Source organism: Chrysemys picta, chromosome 5, assembly GCF_011386835.1.
Source record: "Chrysemys picta bellii isolate R12L10 chromosome 5, ASM1138683v2, whole genome shotgun sequence".
Taxonomy (NCBI): Eukaryota; Metazoa; Chordata; order Testudines; family Emydidae; genus Chrysemys; species Chrysemys picta.
The window spans coordinates 50,836,904-50,864,652 of record NC_088795.1 but is presented as its reverse complement, the minus strand read 5'-3'; the positions used below and the strand labels follow the sequence as shown (position 1 = coordinate 50,864,652).

The following is a 27,749-nucleotide window of genomic DNA, read 5'->3' as shown; positions in this document are numbered from 1 at the left end:
TCCTCAATTCATGCATTTTTATTGTGCTAATGAACACTGAACAAAGACAGCAATGAATAGCAAAGATAACCCGGGTGTAAGGGCCTGAAAACATGGGGGGGGGGAAAGAGGGGGAAAGGGGCAAGGACATGTAGCTTACTACAATTGCACTGTCTAGCAATCAAAGATGTGGGAATGAGAGTCTTCTGCTCCATGAACCATCCCCTGGAATTGAGTTCAAGGGATAATAGAGCTTCCTTCCCCCACCCCCCGCCCCGCATTCTAGGACATATGGGAGAGGAGGATATAGAACTTGGTGATGAGGGGAGCTGGTTCATCATTGGGTGCAGCGGGACTCTAAGGTCTAGCTTTCTTTCCTGCACCTCAACATGTCTATTTGCTCCCCCATAAGCCACAACATCTCCTCTCGCGTGTTACGCTCTTGTTCCCTGCATGCTTTCCTGCCCTCTTGGTTGGTGAGCATGCTCTTCGACAGTGTAAGCCTCTATGCATTCAACTGGACTCTGTCAGTCTTGGAGGAATGCATCAAATCACAGAACATGTCTTCCCTTGTCGGTTTTTTTTTTTTGCCTTCTAATCAGTCGAGGTTGCAGCTGCAAGAAAAAACATACATTGTTGAAAACAGAAGGTTAACTATTGCAATTAATGAAACACTTCACAGCAATAAATACATGTATAGAAATGGTTACCCATTCATTTATAATAGGTAACATAGCTCTGAACATTTCTATGCAGCATGCTCTCTTGAAAATAACGTGCATCAAAACTACTTGCTTTGTCATCACCATTTCTATATAGTACAGAGAACACACATGCTTAGTCTGAAATTTGAAAATGTTATGATGGGTTGCTTTTAATATAATATGAAAGTTTTAAATAATTTAACTATGCTTTCACATTTTTTCTTTCAGTGTTATAGAATATTTTTTAATTAGGACTAATGATGAGTTACTGTTTTCTTCAGGTAAATTGAATATTGAGCTAAGTCACAAATGGTTTCACATCAGGGTACATCAAAATACTTAGTTCATTTCTGTGATCTCCTTATATGCAAACCAATAACATGGACTGTGCCATCTTGACTAGCACTTAACAAACATTTTAACTTTAATGTTGAAATCTACTTAGTTGTCTTTACAAAGGTGCTGCTGCAGTTAAAAAATAACAAACAAAAAAGTCAGGTTCAAGGCCCCATTGTGCGAGGAACATATATGAAGAAATGGCTCCTGCTCTAAAGAGATTGTAATATGCTTAATAATTGTTGTTCCTACACTCCTCTATGGATGCAAAACCTGGGTGACCTATCAACAGCACCTCAAGAGTTTGGAGAGGTACCACCAACAATGTCTCCAGAAGATCTTTTGCATCAAGTGGCAAGATCGCTGCACTAATGCCAGCATCCTTGTTGAAGCCAATATCACCATCATTGAAGCAATTATCCTCATGCAATAACTTCCCTGGGGTGGACATTGTGTGCAGATTCCAGACTCTTGCCTCAGAAAACAAGTCCTGTACTCTCAGCTCACCCATGGTCAGAGATCCTGTGGTGGTCAAAGCAAATGCTGCAAGTGTATCTTCAGAAAACTGATGTGGTCATCACAAACTGGGAAGAGCAAGCCACCAACTGATCCCAATGATGCCATATCCTCCAGCAGACAGTGGCCCGCTTTGAGGAAAGCACCTTGCCCTCAAAGCTGAAAAGAGAGAGAGGGGGAAGGAAAAATAAATAACTTTCTCCCAGCAGGCCATTGGCCTGCCACAAAATGTCTGTACCTACTGCAGGCAGATTTTCAGTTCCATAATTGGACTCATATCAGGACCCATATGTAAATCTGTGGTAGATATCATCCTCGAATCGAGGGATCGTCAATCAATCAATGTATATCACTAAGCTTCAACATCAATTTTAGATGGCATCCTTGTCTGTATTCTCTGTTTTTAAAACTAATGTTCTTACTCTCATAAGATACGTAAACAGATGCATAATAGAACTGCACTATGATGGAAAAGTTCTTCTGAGGCCTTCCCCAAACCTGACAAAGCTTTTGTCAGATGAAAGATATTTAAAAATGGCATTGATTTTGTTGTTTGCTGTTTTTGAATTTATAGACCAGAAACTGATTTCACAAAACATTGTACATGCTAATGAATGTGCTTACATAGAAACAGTCTGTCAATCTAAGGATTGGGATGGAGGAAGTTTTCACATCTGCTAGCTATCCTCCATTGAATTAAATAAGTGATTGTGGAAATAGAGTATATAGTGATATAAACCTGGATGGGGGCCAATAGCAGGTAACAGCAATTTTGAACAATGTTAGTGAATGGCACTAAAGTATAATTTTTCAGCTCTTTATTTTCAGGGTCATGCAGAAAAATTATAAGCAATTAAGATGGAAATTAACTTTATTTATTTTAAAATAGACATCTGGTTATTTTGATTTAAAGTGTATAGAAATGGGAATTTCCAGAATGAGTAACAATAATTTTTTTGTAATTAAATGACAATGGAATTGTAAATTGTAACTGAGTAATGTTCTGCAACTAAGCAATAAATACCATAACAAAACAGAGACATTTATGGAAAACAAATATGTGAAAGACAGATGGTGTATTACAGAAGCTGTAAATGACTTTCTGTATCTGATTGATGTGCCCTACTCAGTGAAGACCACACATTCCTAAATGATCACTAGAAGACCATTGATTGGAAATCCTAAGGTACATGATTAGAATGAAGCATCTTACATTTGGCTTCTTTGTCACTGAAAAAATGAAGCTGACTGAACATTTCCACCAAATCCACTTTGCACTTAAATTCAAAATTTGAGATCAGTCTCATTTGCAAACCTCAGCCTGTGATTGCAAAAATATTCAGAAATATGGACTAAAGTTCATACAGCTGGGGAGCTTTCAAAAACTCTTTTTCCTCAGCTATCCCCCTTGTTCCCCACAAACAGCCATCCCTACACTTAAGTCCCTGGACTTCTTTCTTAACTTATGTGACTTCAGAGGAACACAGTATCCTGCTAGTCCCTTCCTCTCCATTTTAGAGCTGAGTGACTTCTAACTAGAATCTTTACTCTTTGCTCTTCATGAAGCGCAGCAGCAGGGAAACTCAAAAATCAATGCACACTTATGAAAAGTGGTGCACAAAGATTATCAACCAAATTATTGTACAGAATCAATTTGTAAACTGAACCGTGCAGAATTCACACAGATTTAACTGCAGCAAAAGAACACTGTGAATAATTAGTAGTCAACTCAATGGCAGAACCATTTCATCCATATATCTTATTCATGTGGTCCCATCCAGAAAATCCCTTAAGAAGACACTGACACTAAAAACAGCATATGTGCATCTTTCTACCAGTTGGTTAAAGCAACCTATCAGCAAAAGTAGTTTGTGATAATTTAGCATAGTTCAACATAGCCATGAAACTATGCAGGTTCTTATGGCCCTAATTCAGGCAAATTTATTTAAGCCCACTCTGAAGTCAATTTCTATCATTCAAGCATGTGCTTGAGTCCCATTGAGTCCAGTGAACATGTGCTCAAAGTTAATCATGTGCTTATGTCCTTTACTGAATTAGAGCCTATACTGGTGCACATCGCCGTAATATCTGTGCTTGACCCAACCGTACCTGCTGAATCATCACATTGTATATGATGATGACCCATTTGAGTATAAACTGCTCCATATCATGCCTGTTGAGCAGGACCTAGAAGGTAGCATTACATTACCACCAATCGCTCCTGACAAAGCCTTTGATAGGGTTACCGGATACTTTGAATGGTGTTTTCTTAATGACAGTAGAGCATCATTGGGATAAATCCTCCATACTACACTCTTCTATGAGTAGTGCTATGAAATGCAGTTTAAATTCATTCAGAAGAATTTGCATTTCAGGATGTTTAAATAATGTTTTTAGATAAAAGTCAGTCCCCTCCTCCCGCCCAGAATTTTCAAGTGAATAAGCTTCACTAGAATGAATATGTACAAAAAGTGAACCTTATGTTCAAATGCTCAAATGTATTCACCAAAAACAAAATGTTGTAGTGCATAACTAACTAAGAGGTTTGAAATTTTTGAGCTGCAACTTTTACACTTTTGTGCTGTTGTTGGATAAGTGAGGGAATAGAAAACACAATATGTAACTAGCACAGAGTGAATATGAATATACAAATCGAGTTGTTCAAAAACAATCAGAAGACTAAGAATTATACATTAAGAAAATGTATATGTTTACTCATTCTCTTTTGTCTGTTGAGCCTTGATAAAATGTAAAATCTCAGGCCAGATTTGCATTGATTAATGAGCTGCATAACAGAACCACTGCCCATGAATGTCTTTGGAATTGGATATTGGCACATTTTAAATCAGTATCTAGTGTCAGGCAAAAGTGTGTCTTGGCCCCTACACCCTTTTATCAGGCAACTGATTTTATAATACAGCATTCCGTCAGATCCATAGGCATTAAAATTGGTGATCTCTTGCTCTCAGACCTTGACTATATGGATGACGTTCTTCTAGTACATGTTTTGCAAGGCACTCCAGGAAATAGAGGAGTTGTCTAAAGTTGGCCTCCATGTTTCATGGGCAAAGACAAAGTTGCAAAATCTAGAATCAGGTCCACCCACGAATAATGAAACTGTCAAAGCAGTCTCCAAACTTTGCTATTTGAGTTCTATACTTATCAGTTTCTCCAGTTCTAACATAGAGGTTCTCCACCAGACTGGCATTGCAGCCTCTGCCATAGTTCATTTACAATGAATATGGAATTAACATCATCTCGACACAACAACCAAGTTCATGATCTATTTGAGCTATATTCTCTCCATATTGCTGTCCAGTTGTGAAACATGGGTACTATGCCGCTCAGACTGGGCAAAGCTGGAGGCTTTCCACACAAAATGCCAACATTGTATATTGAGCATAAAGTGGAATGACTTAATTTGTAATGCAGATGCTTATAGTCACTCTGGTCTACAGACTACAGGGGCCATTGTCCACAGATGGTGTTTTATGCTTTTTAATATGTCACTAGAAAGCCACAAGACTTTCCACTGAACCCCATCCTCAAGGTAGCTTGTGACATCTGGGATAAAATATCACCAACCTAGGGTGGAGGAGACCCAGAGGCAGGCCCCATATCACATGGGTGCATTAAGTCAGTTCCAACATTGGACTCTCAGCCCATCAAGCCCTTGTGTCTGCACAGGAACACACCAAATGGCAAACAATCGCTATGGCCCACCATTCAACTAAGCATTGAAGAAGAGAAGATTTGCCTTCAAGATTCTTTGTGAAATTCCTAGATGGCACAAAACCAGCATAACTTCTTTCTCCTTCATCATCATTCATTCTCCCTAACATAAGGGACATAAATAGGTATGGCTTGGGAAACAGGGGCTATATCTCTGTTGTGCATTGGTGGTAGCTGAATAACACAATGGCCTCCAAGTAGCTGAGCCAATTGGTCTAGTTTAGAAAACATAGGTGCAAATCCTGCCCCAGGATCAGGAGTTACAGCTGACCTCTCTATGGCCCTTGGAATTTCTTCAGCTTCTCCCAGTGGATTCTGGGTCCAGCAAAGATTCTGAGTCAAGATTGGATCCAGCATATTTTGAAAAGAACATTTCAAAATAATACCAACCAAGTATTCCTTAGAGGTAAATGTTATTTCTCAATTGCTTCACTAGCTTATGGTGCCTCAATGGGAGAATAATACAAATTTCTCACAGGACATTGGAAAAACTAACAATGATATAGAGACCTTCCTTGACTTTTGAATGCTGACATAGTGTGTTTGGAAAAATCAATAACATGTGTCCAGGATATCAGTATGATATCCTCTGCTACTCTTTGGGAAGAAGGAGCATGTGCTTGATACCTAAAAAGCAAAGAATAATTTCATATAACAGGCAGGGAATGACTTTGTCTTGATTTAATCTCCAGCTGCCCAGATAATATATTGCATTAATTAAAATCCTATTTTTAAACTCTTTTTTTTTACTCTCTCCTATTTATAAAAAACCCTTCAAAGTGAAATTGAAATGTTTCTTCATTGATTTTTTTCTTCTTCCAGTGCACGCACACTGGTTTGCTAATGTAAGTTTGCTTATGGCAAGTAGCACTGACTTTTTTTCCTTTTATTTTAAGAAATAAATGACATTGAAACACTTGTTTTCAGGAACAAAATTACAGTATTTTCAAAGGGATCTAATAAAAAGAAAAAGTAGGCCACATTTTTGGGCTGTCAGCATAGTCAGTTTCTCCTTAAATACCCATTTAAGGCTTTGATCCTGCAAACACTATACTTCAATATTAAAGTCAATGAGACTACTCACATGTATAAAGTTAAGCATGTGCTTAACTGTTTCTGGATTTGGGGTCTATAAACCTGATCCTGTCACCCTTAATCACACTGAGTAGTGCTTTATTACTTCATTTTTCACCATTACAATGTGTGAAATCCTGGTCCCATTAAAGTCAATAGCAAAACTCCTATTAACTTCAATGGAGCAGGATTTCACCTTTAAAATCAATAGGTCTACTCGCCCGTTTAAAATTAAGACAGTGTCTAATTACTACTTTAACAAGAAAACAAACTTTGTGGATGGGGGATGCAGCAGATGAGATATATCTGGACTTTGGGAAGGCTTTTGATATTGTCTCCCCTGACTCTCATAAACAAAGTAGAGAAATACAGACTAGATGAGCCAACCATCAGGTGTGTGCACAACTGGTTGGAAAAACCATGATCAGAGAGTTATTATCAATGGTTCACAGTCAAGTGGAAGGACATATCAAGTGAGGTCCCTCAGGGATCTCTCCTAGGTCTGGTTCTATTCAATATCTTCATAATGGATTTGAATAATGGCGTAGAGAGTATACTTACCAAGTTTGTGGATGATACCAAGATGGGAGGGGTTGAAAGTGCTTTCCAGGATAGGATTAGAATTAATAATCTTGACAAACTGGAGAAATGGTCTGAATGAACTAGGAAAACATTCAATAAAGACAAATACAAAGTGCAACGCTTGTGAAGGAATAACCAATTGCACAAATACAAAATGGGAAATGACTGCTTCAGAAAGGATCCGGGGGTTATAGTGGATCACATGGTAAAACTAAACCAACAATGTAATACGGTGATTTAAAAAAAGCAAACATCATCTTGGGATTTATTAGCAGGAGTGTTGTAAGCAAGACACAAGAAGTAATGTTTTTATTCTACCCAGCACTGACAAGGCCTTAACTAGAGTATTATGTTCAGTTTTGAGCACCACACTTTGCAAAAGATGTGGTCAAATTGAAGAACATCCAGAGGAGAGCAACAAAAATAAGTACAGGTCTAGAAAACATGACCTACCAGGAAAGATTGAAAAAATGGGTTTGTTTAGTCAGAAGAAGAGAAGACTGAAGGGAAACATGGTAAGTCTTCAAGTATGTTAAAGCTTGTTATAAAGAAGATGGTGATAAATTGTTCTCCTTAACTACTGAGAGCAGGAAAAGAAATAATAGGCTTAAATTGTAGTAAGGGAGATTTAGATTAGACATTAGGAAAAACTTCCTAACTGTCAGGGTAGTTAAGCACTGGAACAAGATACCTAGGGAGATTGTGGAATCTCCGTCATTGGAGGATTTTAAGAACTGGTGTGATGGGGCAAAGCGGCCCCACACTGGTACCGCAGGGGTTAACCCTTCCTTCCTAGCAGAGGAAGCCATGCCCCAGAAGCTCTGCTGGGCATGGTCCAACTGGAGAACAGGTATAAAAGCCTGCAGAGCTGTTCAGTCGGGGCTGCCCGCCGAAGGAGAAGGAGGCACGCCACCAGCTCCCAAGGAGGGACAGCTGGCGCACCAGGATCCAGAGGCCAGGCAAGCCAGGACGCATGCTGATGCCCAGGTGGAGTACATCTCAGGAGGGGAACAGACCAGAGGACCCCCGAAGCGGAGAACTGGCATTTATGGTAGGAAGTGACACAGGGGAACATTAGAGGTAAACGGCGTTAGAGCTGCACAGATGCTCAGCATGTTGCAGGCGGATCCCCGCCCAGCTAGTGGCAAGGGGAACTTGCCACTACCAGGGCCCTGGGTCGGGACCCGGTGGAGAGGGCGGGCCTGTGTCCCCCTACCACCATCCCCACACATACACCAAGGAAATCCTACGGACTCTGTCCTCTAGGCCACACTACCCTGTCTGAGAGGGGGATTATGTGGATGCTGGCCATTGGGCCACACTGCCCAGATACTTGGGGCGAGTTACATGGACTCTGGCCACTAGGCTGCACTATCCTGCTTGTGAGGGGTATTGTATGGACTTTGGCCATTAGGCAACACTGCTCCAATGCAGGGAGCAATTTATATTGACCCTGGTCATTGGGCCACACCACCCAGACGTTTGGGGTGAGTTACCTGACTCTAGCCGCTAGGCCCACTACCCTGACCAAGGGGTGATTGTGTGGAAGGAGGCCATTAGGCCGCAAATGGCCACAACAGGAGTGGCGAGGTTTGGACACCCCATCCCACTCCTGCCACAAAGGAGCGGTGCAGTGCCAGGCCTGCCACAACAGGCTAGACCCCTGTGATGGATGTTCTAGATACTACTCCAAAATGAATGTGTCAGAATAGCAACCAATTACTTTCCTTTAAGCCTTTTTTAGTTAGGCACATTTATTTTATTTGATGATAAAGAGATGGGAGGTACAGTCTCTGGCAAGAGATCATTAACATTTTAAATATCTCTTCTTCTGCTGGTTTATTTTTATTTTAATTATTGTCCCAAAAGAGGCTAGAAGAGCAGTCTATTTTTATAACTACATTTTAGTCTACATTTAGAGTAGAGAATAGGATCTCCTTGTTATTTGGCTTTTACCAGTTGTTTGGTAGGAAAAGCTAGGAGATAAGTATAAAATGTGACATGGCGTCATTTAGTATTTCAATTTTTAACCTAGATTCTCTAAGGTAATAACTTTATATTGATCTACAAGTAACGGTGTTAAGGTTAGATAAAGCTTGAAAAATACTTGTTACCAGGCCTACTTCTGAAATTATAGCTCCTTAAGATTATGCACCTATTTTATTATAACGCTATTTCCGTTTTGAAGTAAGAATACACATATTTTCTTTGGTTTTTCAACATACATCCATTTTACACAGCCTATGTTTTCAATTGATCCTTGAAGTTCTTTGGTTTTATGTTAAAATACTGGGTTTAAATTCTCTAAATTATAATAATAAAGTTCTAATTTTTAACTCAAATTAAGCCAAAAAGTGGGAAAATCAAGAGAGATCTCTATAGTTCCATGTAGGATATTAGGCATTTTTTAACACATTTATACCAGTGTTTAATCACCCTGACAGTTAGAAAGTTTTTCCTAAAGTCTGACGTAACCCTCCCTTGCTGCAATTTAAGCCCATTGCTTCTTGTCCAATCCTCAGAGGTTAAGAAGAACAATTCTTCTCCCTCCTCCTTGAAAAAAACCTTTTATGTACTTGAAAACTGTTATCATGTCCCCCTCAGTCTTCTTTTCCAGACTAAACAAACCCATTTTTTTTTCAAATCTTCCCTCATAGATCACGTTTTCTAGACCTTTAATCATTTTGTTGCTCTTCTCTGGACTTTCTCCAATTTGTCCACATCTTTCCTGAAACGTGGCACCCAGAACCAGACATAATACTCCAGTTGAGGCCTAATCAGCGCAGAGTAGAGTAGAAGAATTACTTCTCGTGTCTTGCTTACAACACTCCTGCTAATACATCCCAGAATGAAGTTCGCTTTTTTTGCAGCAGTGTTACACTGTTGACTCATATTTAGCTTGTGGTCCACTATGACCTCCAGATCCCTTTCAGCAGTACTCCTTCCTAGGCTGTCATTTCCCATTTTGTGTGTGTGCAACTGATTGTTCCTTCCTAAATGGAGTTCCTTGCATTTGTTCTTATTGACTTTCATCCTATTTACTTCAGACCATTTCTCCAGTTTGCCCAGATCATTCTGAATTTTAATCCTATCTTCCAAAACTCTTGCAAACTCCTCCCAGCTTGGTATCATCTGCAAACTTTATAAGTGTACTATCTATGCCATTATCAAAATCATCAGTGAAGACATTGAACAAAACTGGACCCAGAGCCGGGACCCCACATGTTATGCTCTTCCAGCATGACTGTGAACCACTGATAACTACTCTCTGGAAATGGTTTTCCAACCAGTTTTGCACCCACTTTATAGTAGCTCCATCTAGGTTGCATTTCCCTAGTTTGTTTATGAAGCACCTTCTGAATTGCCAAGCATGGTACTGTAGGTGCTCCCTGCCTCAGTCCACCAGTGGTGGCCATGAACTAGGCATCAGTCTAACCTGAGCTCAATAACACACTCAGACTGTGGCAGTCTGAATATTTAAGTACAATACAGAACAAAACTCCACAGCAAACACCTATTTGCAGTGCAGAGACTGAGGCTGAAGCTTTGACATTGGCCTATCACTAAGGAGCTTTTCTCTGTCTCGGTCTCAATCTGAACTGCTCTAAGAAGCAGGCAAGTTTTCTTAACTGGCCAGCTGGCTCTTGATTGGTCAGTGTCTCTTCCTGGCTCTTCAAGGGCTCTGGAAGACTGTTTTGATGGTAACCTGGATTTTCCTTGAGCAGGGGGTGTCAGGGTGCAGAGAAGGGCTGACAGACCCTATCACAGGATGCTTAAGTTTATTTCAGAGCAATCCTTGGTCTCAACCGAGGAAAGAGCATGTTCTTCAAGCCCTATTAATAACAATGGGACTACATACCAGTAGTAATTCCATTTAAGTCAGTAGAGTTATACCATTGTAAGAGTGGTATGTGAGAAGAAAATTAGGCCCAAACAGTTCTGGTTCTTAGTCCCCTTTTTATTTTGAAATAAAGTTTACATTTCATTAAAAGACAAAGCAAGGTGATTTTCAGCTATCTTTGAGCAGAAAGGACTTGTGAATGCAAGGGATAGCAGTTGCATATCTGATGTGGGAATTCTCTATTACTGTTGCTTGGTAAATATGCCCTTAATCTAAATGCAGTATCTACCCAATTCTAGTTAGGTTTGCTGATTACAAATCCATTTGGGAAATAAAAATTCATAACACATAGAGGTTCTGTATCTGCTGATGCCTTAGCTTATGTTTATACCCATAGTACTAATTGGTCCCTCCATCATTGTGATGGACAGGAATGTTTACTTCAATCAGTACAGTGATGTAAGCACATTATCCACAAGTTGAGCATTATGTTCTATGAACTTTCTTTCCAAGCTGAAACTCCTTCCCCATACTAACTTCCCCTAATTGTTCAATTTTGCAGTCTATGATTTTACTTCTGATGAAGATGCTCTAGAATCCTGCATCCTCACTGCTGTGACCATAACTTATAATCAGTTTTCATTATTTGTTAGCTTGTTACTATTCTCTTTATATTCTTATCTGTACCCCTCATCAAGTTATCTGAATAGACCAGTGCATCAGTATTAGGACAGAGAGAGCATTAAACAAGTCTTGCCACCAAGGACCTTTGTACAGAGTAGACATCAGATCTTGTTCACCCAGGTCAAGATTCTGTCTCTGCTCAGCTGTTTTATGCTACTCCAGTCCAGAGATATAAAACTTCTAGAAAATGGTGGCTTCTTAACCTCTTTCATTAGGCTCTACACCACCCCATTCCTAGTCATAGGCAGCCTGTCTGGCTAAAAAGGGTCATGACCCCCTGTGCTCTGGCTATTTTCACTGCAAGAATGGTGCCTCAGGGCATGGCAAGTGACAATTAATGTCAGTCAGACTTTAGCTGATCAAAATTACATAGCGGACAGAACTGGTACCTAATCAGCCTCAGAATCTTGGGACTGCTTAAGTGCCATACAGCCACCTGTGCACCCTTCCTCAAATCACATTGTATTAAGTAGAGCATAGATGCAGTTCAGACTCTGACACCTGAGACCAAAGACCATTCAAGGCTTTCACAAACAGCAGTTCTAGCCTTGCTAAGTTGGTAGTAAGGGAAGAGACGAAGGGGGATTCTTGGGCTTGGTCTATACTTAAAAGCTAGGTTGACGTAGCTACATCATTCAGGCATGTGAATAACACACAGGTGGCATATTATATTGACCTAATTACCAGTGTAGATGCAGCTATGTTGAAAGAAAAGTGCTTCCATCAATGTAACTATCATTGTTTGGGAAGTTTATTCCTACACTGACCGGCAGGAAAAAAGCCCTTCCATTGGTATAGGTACAGTACAGGGATATGCTGGCATAGTTACGGCGACATAGCTATGCTCTTATAGTCTCCTTAGTATAGACCTACACTTGGTTTCCTCCTCCACACCAACCATTGGAACTGGCTATACAGATGAGAATGCTTGCTAAACCATTTCAAATGATATAGCTTAGGTTGCTTTGGCATGCTTCCTGTGGCATTGTGTTTATCTTGGGAAAATGGGCTGATTCATTGTTGCCCTGCAGCTGTATAAAGCAAGTGGTAAAATGCTACCCTTTTGATTTGGCACATTTTACCCCCACGTTGCGGTCTTTTCTCAATGGTGAAAATGGTGACAAAGTTCAAGTTAATTATGAATCTAACACATCATTGTCTCTGTACAGGACTCTTTTCTATACATTATTCCCACTTTTCAATATGCTGATAAATAAATCAGCTATCCTTCCCTAAAAACCTCAGCTCCAAAAGGTCTTTACTACAACTCTCCCTCTACTCTGATACTGAGCAGATTCTCTGTTTGTTCTATTATGTGTACCTTTCTGCTTTCCTTTCCACAGATCTTCTATGTGTAGGATACTCTAAACTGGACAAAACATAATTTCAGTGCACTTCACTTTTCAACATCCACTTACCCAACCTATTTTTTCAATCATAACTTTTTGACCTTTTGTTTCAACAGAGTTTTGTACCCAACTTTGAATTTCACCATTAATAATTCTTACAAGTTCTATGCCTCCGCCTTAAAGTCCAAAGAGATTATATCTGCAGCTACATCCTGTCAGTTTTCATTGTCACTTCTCACCAGTTCTGATAGATCATTATAGAATTTTATTCTGATAATTCACATGATCAAACAAAAGCAGAAATGATGAGCCAGAAAAATTGCTCAATCCATTGTTAATGTTGTTGATGTTTTTGTCACTTTGAAGATATGCATTGCTAAGATTTATGTCAATAAAAGAACACACTATTTTTCAAACTCTAAATAATCAAATGGTATTTACTGCAGAATACCATATTCATTACTGTGTATGAATTGTGAATTGCTTGCTTACATTGTGATTAGAGAAAGAACCATTCTGATCCTGAATTAAGATATGTAATTTACCAAACAAATATTATGCATGCATTCAAGTATCTAAATAATTAAATATAGCTATAGTTTTTAAAATATTGAAAACTGATTTTTTTCTTATATATGACTATGTGAATATCCATGGTGAGTCCCTTCAAATGTCTCACTTGATCATCATGAATGTGAACATATTGAACTTGACTTAACAAGTGCCACCATGCCACAATGTTCCATCTATACAGATCTGAATTAAAAGCAAATATTACCTCGAGGCATATGTGTTCTATAAATCCTACATGACCATGACACACATGTCAGAATTTAACTTCTGCAACGCTGCCACCTTCCTTGACATGTTCAGTGGTTCTTCTGATTCTCTACTTGGTTAACTATACAACTCTGACTTCTAACATTTTATTCAGAGCAGATGTCATACAATGAATAACATAGTACCTCATTTGCATTCGCCTTTATTCCAGAAATATTTTACAGTTACAGTTGATGACATTTCATTATTTCTGTATTGTGCTGTCATCCAGAAACTTGCCTTTTGGCACAGCCCAAAAATCTTTAAATGAAAATCTCTGGCTTAGCTATCTTTTTTTGTGCATGTAAAATATTCATATTGTAAGGTAATTTCACATGGGTTTACTTTGTATCTTCTATGGAGGTAAAATGCCACATTTATTCTGCTATTAAAAAAAAAGACACTAATTATAATGTTAATGTAAGCTACAGAACCTTGCAGCAATTCAGCACTCTCTTATCTCAGAGACTCCTTAATCAGTGAAATACTATAGAAGGCTCTATTTATTATTGAAAACGGAGGCACTTATATTGCTCTACTTCCATGCATATATCTCCTGTTGAGATCAATGGAAGCTGAGTGCACAGTTCTAGGGCAGTATACAGCCCTTTGGAAGCATCTCTGTTTAATCCAAAACTCCAACATCTGTTATAAACAAAAGGCTAAAGCCCTTAAAAATGTTAGGTCAGTCTATTTACAATCTCATTATATTTCAATATCAGCTGTGAAAAATAACTATGACTGAATTTTTTTTTTAAATTACACATTTTCTTTTAGCTTCTGTAAAGACTGGTGTAAAGACATGGTGAAAATGCTTAGTGGGGCTTTATTAACATGAAAAGATATTCAAATCCTTATACTGGTACTGAAAGGACATTGAAAAAAATCACTTGAATATCAAACAAGAACCTTAACAACAAAAGCTAAGATGGATGCACACAAGATCCCAGCACTTGCTCCTCATCTAGCTCAGATGTCATGCTTCATTATGTGCTAGGTAGTGTGCAGTGGTTTATTGTACTTGAAAGTATGTTGATCACATCAAAGGGACAGTGGTTCTTGTTTGCACAGTCATGGAGGTCATGTAAAATGATATATGACTCAAAGCACTGCTTTGCAGTGCTGCCCTGCTCATTACACAGGGTGGGTTGCTAGGCTCTTCACTCTTGTCCTCCTCTGTACTGAGCAAGATTTTGCCTAATATATGGGGGTAACTGATTTTTTCCTCTTGTTTTTGTAGTGTACAAATATGATGATTTGTTGTGAAAACTGGATGATATTTTAAAATAAAATTAATTTTAAAAACATCTTAATTATGTTCCATTCTACTTTATCTCCATGTTTTCCTTCTTGCACTATTATCCTGAGGGCCTGTAAACATAAAATCCAAATCTTAGCCATGGAAACAATTCCCTGATATATCGTGAATTTTCTGTTTTTGAAGTGAAAACTGTTACTAATTTCCCTAAATAATTAGGAGGGGGAGATAATCTCACACTTTCAATCATATTTTTTCTTTCTTTCTTTGATGTCCTCATTTGGTGTATTGGGGAGTGAAAAGAAAGCAGATAAACAGTTATTGTTTGTTTGTTTTCAGATAAGCAAGGAACAAATCCTGCCCCCAGTTCTGTGAGTGCACAGGCTCCAAAAGTGGCAGAATCAGTTGAGCTGCATTGCATGCAATGGGCGTGGCAGAATAGTTGGGCGAATAGTCATGCTGGGGCAAAGTGACAATAATTTCATAATGCAAAATAGACACTGTTGGCAATATTTTTAGGTTTGCAAAATACTCATACAAAACTCAAAAGTAAAAACAAAATACCAACAAATAAACAAAAACAAAAAGTTGCTGATGTCTCTACTGCCAGCTTCTGAATCAAAAGTAAGGAGACTGCTCTGAATGAGTTTATCATGAAACACTGAAGGAGGATCATTAACATTCACTCTGAACAAAAGAACATCTTTGATCATGTCAACATTCATTCAACCTTTTTTTTCCTGTCAAAATATTATTAATCACATTGAATTCTTGTTCCACTGGCCTTTACGTTCTTGGTGAACACAGTACTAATTCTAACTGGTTTAGCAATGCATCTTGAAAGGCTATTTTGTAGTTACTTGAAAGAGAGAGAGAGAGAGAGAGAGCATTTTAATTGATGAAAGGAAAACCTGGACATTTCAAATATTCCAAAAAAGTTCTCAGGTCACTGAGACTAGAGCTGATGGAAAACTGTTCCATCTGAAAATTTTCTATCAGAAATGCTGATGGAAATGAATTGAACCATTCTGCAGGAAGTGTGGTTTCTGTTAAAACTTTTCATGGAAACATGGTAGGTTTCCTGTCAACTTGCTGACCTGTTTGACTCCTTGGCAGCTTGCCTGAACTGAGGAGTTTTAGACCCGGGACTCCCTGTGTTCCCCAGCCCCAAACCCCTTTCCCCTCACTCCTTTCCTCCCTTCCCAACATTTCATGGATACTTTATTTTCTTTTTGGAATTAGTTTGAGTGCCTTCTGAATTTCCTGCTGTAACTCATTTTACATTTCCCCAAAGCAATCTCCCCACAAACAGAGACAGATGTTAGCAACATGCCTATATTTCATTTTCAGATTGCTGCCTAGGGCAGCTTCTGTACCTACAATGCTTGGTTGTTGCACAAGTTCATAGGAAACAGCCTGCTCCATTGAAGTCACCCAGCTTATATGAATACTTGCTGACTACAAACCCTCTTGGATAATTCATTTAGTGCCTAAGTGTTAGGCATTTTCAATATTGTTTTCCAAAAAGGCATGGGTGCCATGTGGTGAATGTCAAGGCATTGAGTTTTTTGGGGCCCAATCGACCAAAATATAAGTAGTCTACCTTAAGAAAAACTGTTTTGGGGGAGGGGCTAGAATCTCAGAAATCCCTTTGTCAAATGCCCCCAAATTTGGATCACTAACTCTACCATACACCCATGCCACATACCACATTTAAAGGCAATCTGAGTAACTATGCAGATTTTAGAACACTTAGATGTGTAATATTTTATACAGAAATGGTTTCTCAGCCTGAACTCTAATGGAGTTGGTACTCCCCTATAATACAGTTTATTAAAGGGACAATTTGTGTCTGCTTGAAAGAGAGACTTGTATACAAAACGAAAAAAGTAGTTTTGCCCACCCTTGGATTGGTAACCTGAGTCTGTCCAGCTCTTACAGAACTAACAGCTTTGAGATTTCACAGAGATAGATAAAGCTTTATACAGAGCTGTATAAAGGGTCCTTGCTCAGCTCCATAATTAATATAATCCTTCCTCTGGGAGAGGCTTGTTTTATAAAGAGTTCATCCTTCATTTTGAATTCTTCCTCCAAGCAGATATAGCTTCTTTCCAAAGAGGAGCCAGAAGCATGTAAGAACAGGTACAAGTGGAAAAGAAAGAACAAATGCCAGTATACTGTTCAGTCTTCATATTCTTAAATTATAAAGTAAATGGGAAGGGGGGGGGCAACATAACTTTTTTAATCAGAGTTGTCTGTGCTTCACAATGATAAAGTTCTTGTAAATATTGTTTTATAGAACAAACTTATTTTGTACACAGGTGTGTCTTCCTAACTCCTTTTTTTGCATAGTAAAAAGCATTTCCATTTCCATTGCATCTTTCATCTCAAGAAAGAGCTTTATAAACAATTATCACATCCAGTTTGTAGGTGTAGAAACTGAGGAACAAAATGATTGAAAGGTGCATATTGAGCCAAAAGAAGAGTAAGGAATCAAACACAGGAGTCTTGTCTCTCTTTGTTCCCTGCTCTACCCATTCAGTAATACTTCCTCACTCTTAAACTGAAATGGTGTGTTAATCTGCCCTAAGCCTTAGGGTAAACAACCTTAAGGACAGTATAATTCTTCATGAAACTGCAGAATCAAGATCTACAACTTAGAAGTGAAAGGGTATGTAGAAATATGGGAGGTGAGTGTGGCTTAAAGCTGGTGTTTGAATCTTAAGTAAGAATTTCATAATTTTTCAATATGTGCTGTAAGAACCTAAATTTTCAACCACAGTTTTGTATTAATTTTTTTTTTCTGCTGAGATTAATTTACACATCACTAGCTAAAGGACAGATATTCTTTGGGGTAAATAATGTAACATTCATTTTAAAAATATTTACAAATATATAGTTGGTGGTGTAGAAAAAGACCCCAAAGAACTATTAACTTGATAGATCATAATGGCTATTTAAAGATTATAGTCTGTTGTGTAAATTATGCACAGTGTACAATATGAGTTGTTAAATGTACTCTATTGGGAATTTACTTTTAGTCCTAAAAATCATATGAAAGTAAAATTAACAGTCTGATTTAAAACCACAAAAGACAGGAAATGTAGAGTTTAAGCTGGAAAAAGTAGTCTAACTGCCCCTGATTAAGGGAGATTCTACAATCCTTCTACTTCATGTTCGCAGAGGAAGAAAAAACATTAGTCAAATGCATTCAATTGACCTTCACTTTGAGTCTAATTATGGCCTTAGGTCTATGCATCTTTTTTGTCTCTTTTTTTAAGTTTGACAGCGGTAAGTCAGTTCAGCACTGTCCTCTGCAATTGAAAGGAAATGGTTGATCTTAAAACAAAACAAAAAATATTTTGAAGAGCATTAGTGACTGATGCTACGTTTGTCCTGGTGTGTAAAACAAAGGACAAAGGGCCAACCCCCTCGCCAGGTTTCAGAACCCAGGCTCCATCTAAGTGTGAACATCTGCACTGCTATTTTTTCACACTCTAGTGTGAGCTCAAGTCAATTGACCGGGCTCTGAGAATAGATTTTTAGGGTCTTTTTTGAAAGTTAGATGTACCTACTATTTCAGATAGTTCTTTATTTGTCTCTAGGGCTAACAGAAAAGAGCAGGATACTTTCTCAGCTCCTGCACTGTTTTATTCTTGTTCTGCAATCTTTCTTTCTATCTTTGAGGGATCAATTCAACTCCTACTGATGTCAAATAAAAGACTCCTATTGATTTCAATGGGAGTTGAATTGGAGTTGGTCAGAAAAATGTAAGCATCTCAATACAATCTTTCCTTCACCCATCACACCAATAATTGAGGAAGCTATCACATTTGAAAAGGACCTTTTCTCTAGCAGTGAGTACTAACTTGAGACTATGTGCCATGGTAGCCACCAGGTTTTCCCATAAATACAGAAGAGGAGGTATTTGAATAAGAAAGGCAGTGGTCTTGCTTACTAATGTAAAATCTTTCCTGGGCTGATACTCTAGAATACTCTATCTCTAGTCAAATTCCTCCTGAAGACCAATTTTGCTGACATGTCTACAAGAAATAGGTCAGACACTTATTTCATTTTTGCTTAGAAACACATGTACAGATATTCCACTATTTTGTGACTGGCCTTTACTGAGTAATCATAGAATCTTGTTGCTCTAATTCCTGTCCTTTCTCTCTCTCCCCCCACGCACTTCCTGCAGTAGGTTTGTTACTTTTCTCCTGTTGCCTCTGAAATAAGACTAAGAACTTCAGGTCAGGGATTATGGCTTCTTAGGTACTAATGACTTGTGTTATGGGTCATTGAGGTTCCTTTGTGTTGCAGAGCATATGTGCAAAAGGATGTTAGGTGTCCAGGTTCATCTTTCTAGGCCACGTGATCTAAATGAGGAACTTGGTCTAGAGGTTTCCTATATGTAAACATGCAGGGACTTGAGAGTCGAAAATGGACACAGACTTTAAGCGCTCAAACTTGCATGAAGACTTGTAGAAACAGAGATATGCAGACAGCTGCTTCTGGGGACAGGAAAAAAAGGTGCTTTTCTGAGGTTTATGCAAGAGGGAGGGAACTGTGTGAAATTTGTTACACCCTGTTCAAAGAAAACAGACTTGCACATATTTTATAAATAAACAAATTTTGCAAAGAAAATAGCTGAATCTTCAGCACCCATTTCTGCTTGCAAGGCCCTGAATCCTGCTATCTCTCAGCAAAGGAACAACAACAATAATCAGTTCAGAGATTCCGTGCCCAGAAGGCACCATTGTAATCATCTACTTTGACCTCTTGTACATAATACAGGCCATAGAACTTCCCCAAAGTAATTCTGAGAGCATACATTTTAGAAGAATATCTAGTCTTGATTTAAAAATTATCAATGATGGAGAATCCACAACCACTCTAGATACATTTTTCCAAATGTTAATTACCCTCAGTCAAAATTTTAAACCTTATTTCCAGTCCGAGTTTCTCTAGCTTCCACTTCCACACAAAATTACTCAAGATAATTAAGTCCAATGCTGACGGTGAAGAGTTACAAAGGGGCCTTACTAAACTGGGTGACTGGGCAACAAAATGGCAGATGAAATTCAGTTATGATAAATACAAACTACTGCACATTGGAAAACAATCCCAACTAAACATACAAAATGATAGGGTCTAAATTAGCTGTTACCACTCAATAAACAGATATTGGAGTCATTGTGGATAACTCTCTGAAAACATCTGCTCACTGTGCAATGGCAGTCAAAAAAGCTAACAGAATATTAGGACCATTAGGAAAAGGATAGATAATAAGACAGAAAATATCATAATACCACTATATAAATCAATGGTATGCCCACACCTTGAATACTGCATGCAGTTCTTGTCATCCCACCTCAAAAAAGATATATTATGGAAAAAGTCCAGAGAAGGTCAACATAAATGAATAGGGGTATGGAATGGCTTCCATATGAATAGAGATTAAAAAGACTGGGACAATTCATCTTGGAAAGCAGATGATTCAGGGGGAATATGATAGAGACTATAAAGTCATGAATAGTGTGGAAAAAGTAGCAAAGGAAGTATTGTTTACCCCTTCACATAAGAGAAGAACCAGGGGTAACACATTGAAATTAATAGGCAGCAAGTTTAAAACAAACATAAGGAAGTACTTCTTCACAAAGTGCATAGTCAGTCTGTGGAACTCATTGCCAGTAGATGTCATGAAGGCCAAAATTATAACTGGGATCCAAAAAGAATTTGATAAGTTCATGGAGGATAGATCCATCAACAGCTATTAGCCACGATGGTCAGGGATGCCACCCCATGATCTGGGTATCCCTAAGCCTGTGACTGCCAGAATAATTGTACAGTTCTGTTCATTCCTCCTGAATCATCTGGCTTTGGCCACTGTCAGAAAACAGGATACTAGGTTAGATGGACCATTGTGACTGACCTTATCCAGTATGGCCATTCTTATGTTCTTAAACTTTACGGTGAAGCACAGAGAGAGAGTAGATTTGGACATACTACTGTTCTACTTATTCTAGTACATTTCTTCCATCAGTTTTAGAAAAAAATGGCTGTGATTCTTTACCATTCTCACATCACAAAGGACATGCATGCTGTTGTTTCTACAAGTTGATTGGGAGGCACAATTCCCCTGACCTATTTTCCCCATAAATTACAGTCATACACAGAGCTCAAACCATTAAGGTCTCCAACACAGCATACATTACACCTGGAACTAGGAGTTAGCACAGTCTTTGAGGGGTAGATGTAACATACCCCATGTAAAGCGCAGTATTATGTGGGTGGGTAAATTCTTCCCTTGATGTTTCCAAATGGTCTTCAGGTGTAGTCTCATTTTCAATGTACTTCAGCAATCCTATCTGGATATAGCTTGAATAATTGTGATATGAACCACATCTCAAAGTAACAATCATCCTTTAGCAGTAAAATGCAGCTGGGAAAAAGCATTTCTGGTTTGATGCAATCAGGTCATCCTGAAGTCAATGAGGATCCAAAAGTACCATTAGTGTGCCAACTTATGTACAACAGGCAGTCATATTTCTCCATTCAAAGGGGCATTATCCTTTCCACTCTCTCATCTGATTATTTCCCCTGTCACTTCTATCCTAACTGGATTCATCTGACAACAAGCTTGTGTGGCAGTTGGTGTCTTGTCTAACACAAGGTACCTCAAAATCAAAATTCATGAATCTATGAGGTAAAGAGCCAGCATCTGTAGCTGAGACATACATCCTCTGTGGATCAGGCACAGAGAGGGACCCATAATACATACTTCCCAGTGAGTTACATTTGCTCTCCTTGAAGCCTCAGTCATGATCAGGTTCTGGGAAAGGTTCTCAGATAGTAAAGGGGTGTAAACGGGGGGGAAGGATCATGTAAATACCTATATAGATTTAGATATAAAGTATTGTTGGATGATGTATTATATAAAAGTGATATTGTAAGTCCTGTAATACCTTTAATGTGAAGAGTTCAAACGAGTTCTTAAATGTTACATGAGAAATACACCTATAAAGTAAGTAGGAGGCATTATTCCCATTTTAAATAGGAGTAAACAGAGCCACAACTTGCCTAATGTCATACAGTGAATCAGAATCCAGGAGATCAGCCTTGTAGTGTAACTGCTACCAGGAACTGCTTCTTGCTATCAGCACTATAGTGTGCAATGCACGTATGGCTGTATGTTTTGAATCTTAGATTTAGTACGCATTGGTGTATCTCGTAATAGTAGCCTTTCACAATATACTGATCTCAGTTTCATCTTTAAATTTTAAAATATATCATTATATACACAACCAGGGCCGGCTCTGGCTTTTTGGCCACCTCAAGCAAAAAAAAAAAAAAAAAAAAACGGGGCGGCCAGAACGGCAAAGCAAACAAACAAACAAACAAAAAAACCTGCGGCGGGTGCAGGCGGACTGGCTGAGGGGGTGGGGTGAGGGAGAGGGAGCAGGCTGGACGGGCTGGAGAGAGAGAGAGAGAAGGGGGCAGCCAGGGCTACAGCGGGGGCACTGCCACGCGGCCCTTCCAAGTGTGCCGCCTCCTGCCGCGAGGGCTCCGCTCCGGTTGGTGGGGAGGGAAGGAAAAGGACTGCCCTGGTTCTCCGCACCGCCACCCCCTACAGGGTGGCCGGAGCGGAACAAGAAAAAAAAACAAAAACAAGCAAACAAAAAAAGCGGCCGTGCCGCCCTAGGATTGGGCGGAATGCCGCCTCCAACAATCTGCCGCCCCAAGCACCAGCTTGCTCAGCTGGTGCCTGGAGCCAGCCCTGTACACAGCAAATAACAGAATTCTGTGTAAAAACATAGTGCATTCTGCAACTTTTACTGAACACATATTCCAATCTACCCTTTCCAATTAAATTGGGAGTGGAAAAGTTTAGTTCGTATTTCTTTTCAGTCATTTACCTAAATTAATAGCCTTTACAAATAAAAGTAAGTTTGGATTCATTATTCCTCTGCCTTGTGCAGCCTTGTGTAATACATGATCAAAAAAGTTTTTCATTGAAGTGTTGACAGTGCTTTATATTAGCTGTACATAAAACCTCTGTGGTTATTATACAAAAAGAAAAGACAAATGACAGCTGGTGTCAACACTAAACAGCTTAGGGCAAACTATTTTCTCAATACCTATGTAATTTAATTGAAATGCAATATTTCATGAATATTAGAAAGTGAGGCTTTATTAGAAATGGCAAGGAAAAGTGAATGCATGACTGTTTAGAGTAACAAGCAGCACAAATTTATTCATTCAGTACATCAATGAATTATTTAAAACTCAGCTTAAGAGCAAGGTCACAGAATAATTTTGGCAAGTACACACTTTTGCATGATGCATTTCCATAATTCCTCTGCATCTATAAAGTTAATCATAGCTTTAGTATATAAGCCTTCTTCATGTAGTAAATAGATCTAGAAAAAGGGTTCAAATTAAAATCTAGGAATAAACCAAATTATTCACACTACATACAGGACACACCATTGGGGTAATTTAGAACAGATATATAATCAATCGCATTACCAACTCATACAAATATTTCATTAACTAATAGCACCTCTTTAATATAACTTTATGTATAAAAACACATGATTGGCCTGGAAAGATTTCATTAAATTTGCAAAATTAAATCTGTTATCCTAAGTCCTTTCAAGAGGAGAAACTTTATGCTTTGAAGAGTGAGAACTAACTAAGCAAATTCCTGACCCCTTTGGGAAGGAAGATGTTGAGTTGCTAGGCTGCTGGAAGCATTCCAGGAAATTTGAGCTGAATTTAGAAAATGGAAATTGGAGCTTAGTTGTTTTAGAACCAGACTGAGTCATAACACTCCAGTGGACTGCTAAAAATATTCAAGAGCAAGCTAAATATGTGTATATTTTAATGCATTTTCACTCATATTATATGGCTAAAATATAGTGAATGCTGCTTCATATTAATTAAATAACACTCCTGCCTCATGCCATATCTCTATGCCCCATTCATTATCCAAAGTAGAGGTTATGAATTGGGGGAGGGTGAAAATCTTCATGGGCAACCATATTCATGACCAACACACACACGAACTCCAGGGTAGTCTAGATTGTAATAATTCTGATAGATGGCTAGTTTAAAAACCCTGGGTTGTTGTAAGTTGATTGTTACAGACATTTTTGATATTGTAGGATGTGCCTACCACTGCTAATATATGAGGCATTACTTGTTGAGCTGTAATGGATATTGCAGCAAAGGAATTTGAGTAGTCATGAATGAAACTCAAAAGGGTTGGACACAGGACCAGCTCTTGGTAAAAATGACAGATTGGGTACTGTGATACTCATTGTTGGCATATGTTTCTAAGTGACCACATGCCAGCTGGGATTGCTGAAGTACACTGCACGTTGATCACTCACCCTATGCTGGCTCCACATCTACTGAGAAAAGCCAAAGTAATCTGAGGAGAAATGGGTTAATTACATTTTCAAACATGAAGATTTGTATTTGAAGGATAGGATTGGCCTACTTTATTTCCTTATAGTTGGCCCATCTCTGCTACTGAATAGTTCTGTTTGGTCCATATTCATTTTGAACTAGATTTAATTTTTCGTAGAGATATTTTGAGCCTGCAATGCCAAGTGATTTTAAAGTTATTCTTTTCATAGTTTAATTCTGTACAGTACATTCTACGCACTTTCTTTTCAATGTTTTTTTCTTTAGAATATTTTCCCTATAGAAGAGTGCTGTTGAAGTTATAATTTCAAATAGAAGCCCCTTAATTTTTCCCACTACTTGGTGATATTCTGGGTGGAATTCCAAGAATATGTGCTATTTTCTAAAATAATATTTCAAAGAGTGGAGGGGAACACTAATGTCCTTTCCAGAATTTCCTAGTCTCTCCACAAAGCATGTCGCAGTATACATAGTATTTGGTAAGTTATTCCTGAACATGTTTATAGCTGATGCATATAGATATCATGCACAATCACTACACTATCATCAGATGCAATTGAATTGTAAATCCTTTTGGGATTCCCTGAGTATAAAAACAAATTTGATTTTATTCTGTTCTTAATACAATTTTTACTATCTATAAATGCATCATCACTTCTTACAGCAATTAGTTTGTATATAGAATGAATTAACACCCTTACTTTTTCTAAGCTACGAAGTAATTGTCCTTTTGAAATGTCAGAAACACAACTGTATCCATCAGGCTTTATGGGTGGGCTAGTGAAATGCATCCTATGACTAAAACTATTTAGCATGTACATATTATATAATGAGCTGTGATGCATTTCTGTAACATGCTTGTTGACTCACCACCTGGAAGTAAATGAGGTTATCCTAAACAAAAAGCCAACAAACCCATAATAACATACACCCTTCTACAGTTGGAAACCTATGCATTTTGTTTTTCAAAACTTTTTGTTTGTTTGTTTGATCTTTGACTCAGGTTTATATAAGTCTTAATTTCCTTCGCCCCTCCCCCCAATCTGCTTTGCTCATCCAATAGTGAGTAATGTGGCATGTGTTTGAATTTTAAGTGTGAGGTTTATACTGTTCATATATTACTTACAGTAGGTTGCATTGAGTCTGTAACACTTCAGTTAAGGATTTTATAAAATAATAAAATAAAAAGTATTATGAATGAACAAAGTACCTGCTATTAATAACTTTTCTGCAGATACTTCCATGGTCTGAGATACAATAGTATTGACAGAGGTAATATCAATATAAAAATTTCTTTTTAATACTTGCTTATGAAAAACTCACATTAATACTCTAAAATAAAGATCATCTTTCCCAAACCCAGTGGAACAAAAATTGGGTAATTCTAGATCCACCTTAAACTATATTACATAGCCTGCCTTGTTCAATGACTTTAAAAAAATATAATTTAGAACTTTATGAGAGGACAGCAAACATCTTTTGTTTGCCTTCAGCTTAATAGTTTGTTGCTGACTTTCTCTTTTCATTTAGCTGTAAGTACAAAGAAGCTGTCACTCTGATGTGACATTTTGACTCCAGATGTTAGAAAAACATCAGTAAATTATGCCTACCATACATACAAAATCATTGCTATCTCAAGCTATCTGATGTCTCCAGAGAAAGGCTATTTTAACTCTATTGCTGCCAATGGGAAATATATATGCAGAAACAGATTTCTGCAAACTCTGAGTATGTTGCAACTGTAATACCTTGCTTGGTATTACAAGCATGTGGTAAAGGAGGTGAAGATAATCAATACACATGTCTTATCATTCTAGAATTACCACTTGGGTGTACTTACCTGAGAGTATCTTATCCTCAGCCAATTGGTCTGATTTTGTGCTCTTGAAGGTCCCTGTTGAAGTAGTTCAAATAATATATAATGGTGCCAGGCAGGCAAGATGCCTATTCTGCCTGCCCATACACTAAAGACTAAAAGAACACAAACCTTGCTAAAGTAGTGAAGTCTATTTTTAGGATGTGTTTTTTTGTTTGTTTGTTTGTTTTTTGCTTTTTCTTAAAAATGATCACAAAACACCTCACAACCTATGGCCCAAATCATCTGTCCTCCATTTGTTCATGGACACAGATCATCTACTTAAATACCCACATAAAGGAGACCTCCTTAGCAAGAACCAGCACCTTCCTCAATGAATGTTGCAGTCAATTGTCTTGGTGGAACTGTTTCTCTTCCTCTTCAGGCTCTGCAGATTCATGATGTGTTAGAGCAATGGGATGGAAATGAGCTGGGCAAGGAAGCGGAGTGATTGGGTTGGGAACAGGTGGTTTTGCATCACCCAGTGCTCCAGACCTGAACCTTAGGTAATAAAGGTAATATAGCCATGTGCTATTTTCCTTTCAACACAACTCTCCTGATGCTTACCCTAGGGCAGCTGCATCCACAGAGACTCCTTGATAGCATAGCTCTGATTAAGTGCTGCTGGGCATGGCTAAGAAATGGGGAGCCACTGGGGCCCAGGATCAGTGTATTTGTCTTTGACCTCCTGAGGAACACTGGGTTCTCCAAGGTCTGGGCACAGGTTCCATGGCCATTTTTATAGAAGGAAAAAACTTCACTTCACTCCTGACAGGGGAATCTCCATCAGAAGATACCGGTAGAGTTTCCTGCCCAAAAAGAGGGATCTCACTGTTTTCCCCAAAGGAAGAAAAAAAATCTTTGCCTTGTCCAGACATCTTTGGGACAGGTAGCAGCAATCAGCTGGTGAACAATATATGGCACAATGTTGTTTGGGAGAGAGAATACTGGCCAAGGGCATTGGGGCAAAACACTATACTTTCTCACAGGAAACTTCTATGTAAATGTAGTTTACACAGGACCTTGCAGTTTAAAGTCTCATTTGAGGATGCACACACAGAAAATTGTAAGGAATGTTTTCTACATTAGAAAAGTGACTTGACCTTGAGTTACCTGAACATGTGATTTCAGAATATGCAAATGTGATATGGTTCTCATAATATTAATATTTCAAACATGATACTGAGGATAGCAAGTCTTGTGTATGTATGTCAATAACTTGTGCATTTATATAAGTAAAACAAATATGGATTCATAACCATATAGAAATGCTTAGGCATATGCATGTGGCTTTTGTTATGGTCTCTGAAATATTCTGAGCCTTCTAAGCCCAAACCCTTCTCAAGCATACAGCAGACCGATCTTATGGTGAGAAAAAACACACCAATAACAGAAACAGAACCCTAGGCATGGTAAATGAAAAGGTGCTTGCTTGGTAATGTTTTTTTGAAGCGAAACCTATACAATATATTTTTGTGACTTTGCTCAGTATTTAAAGCATTCGTCAAAACCTTTGGTAACTAAAATTGGAAGATGCAAAGGAAAGAAAAATGAGAATGTGAAGGGGCATTCACCCCACACTTGCCCT

General features: G+C 38.4%; 1 long non-coding RNA gene across 1 annotated transcript; it reads right to left on the bottom strand.

Annotated features, from left to right (window-relative positions):
• Positions 1 to 55: 55 nt before the first annotated feature.
• On the bottom strand, positions 56 to 26,621 carry LOC135984113 (uncharacterized). The gene is made up of 3 exons (XR_010602021.1): positions 26,147 to 26,621; positions 1,527 to 1,694; positions 56 to 593 (listed from the first exon to the last, which is right to left on the bottom strand). It is a non-coding gene; the product is annotated as an uncharacterized LOC135984113 (long non-coding RNA).
• Positions 26,622 to 27,749: the final 1,128 nt, after the last annotated feature.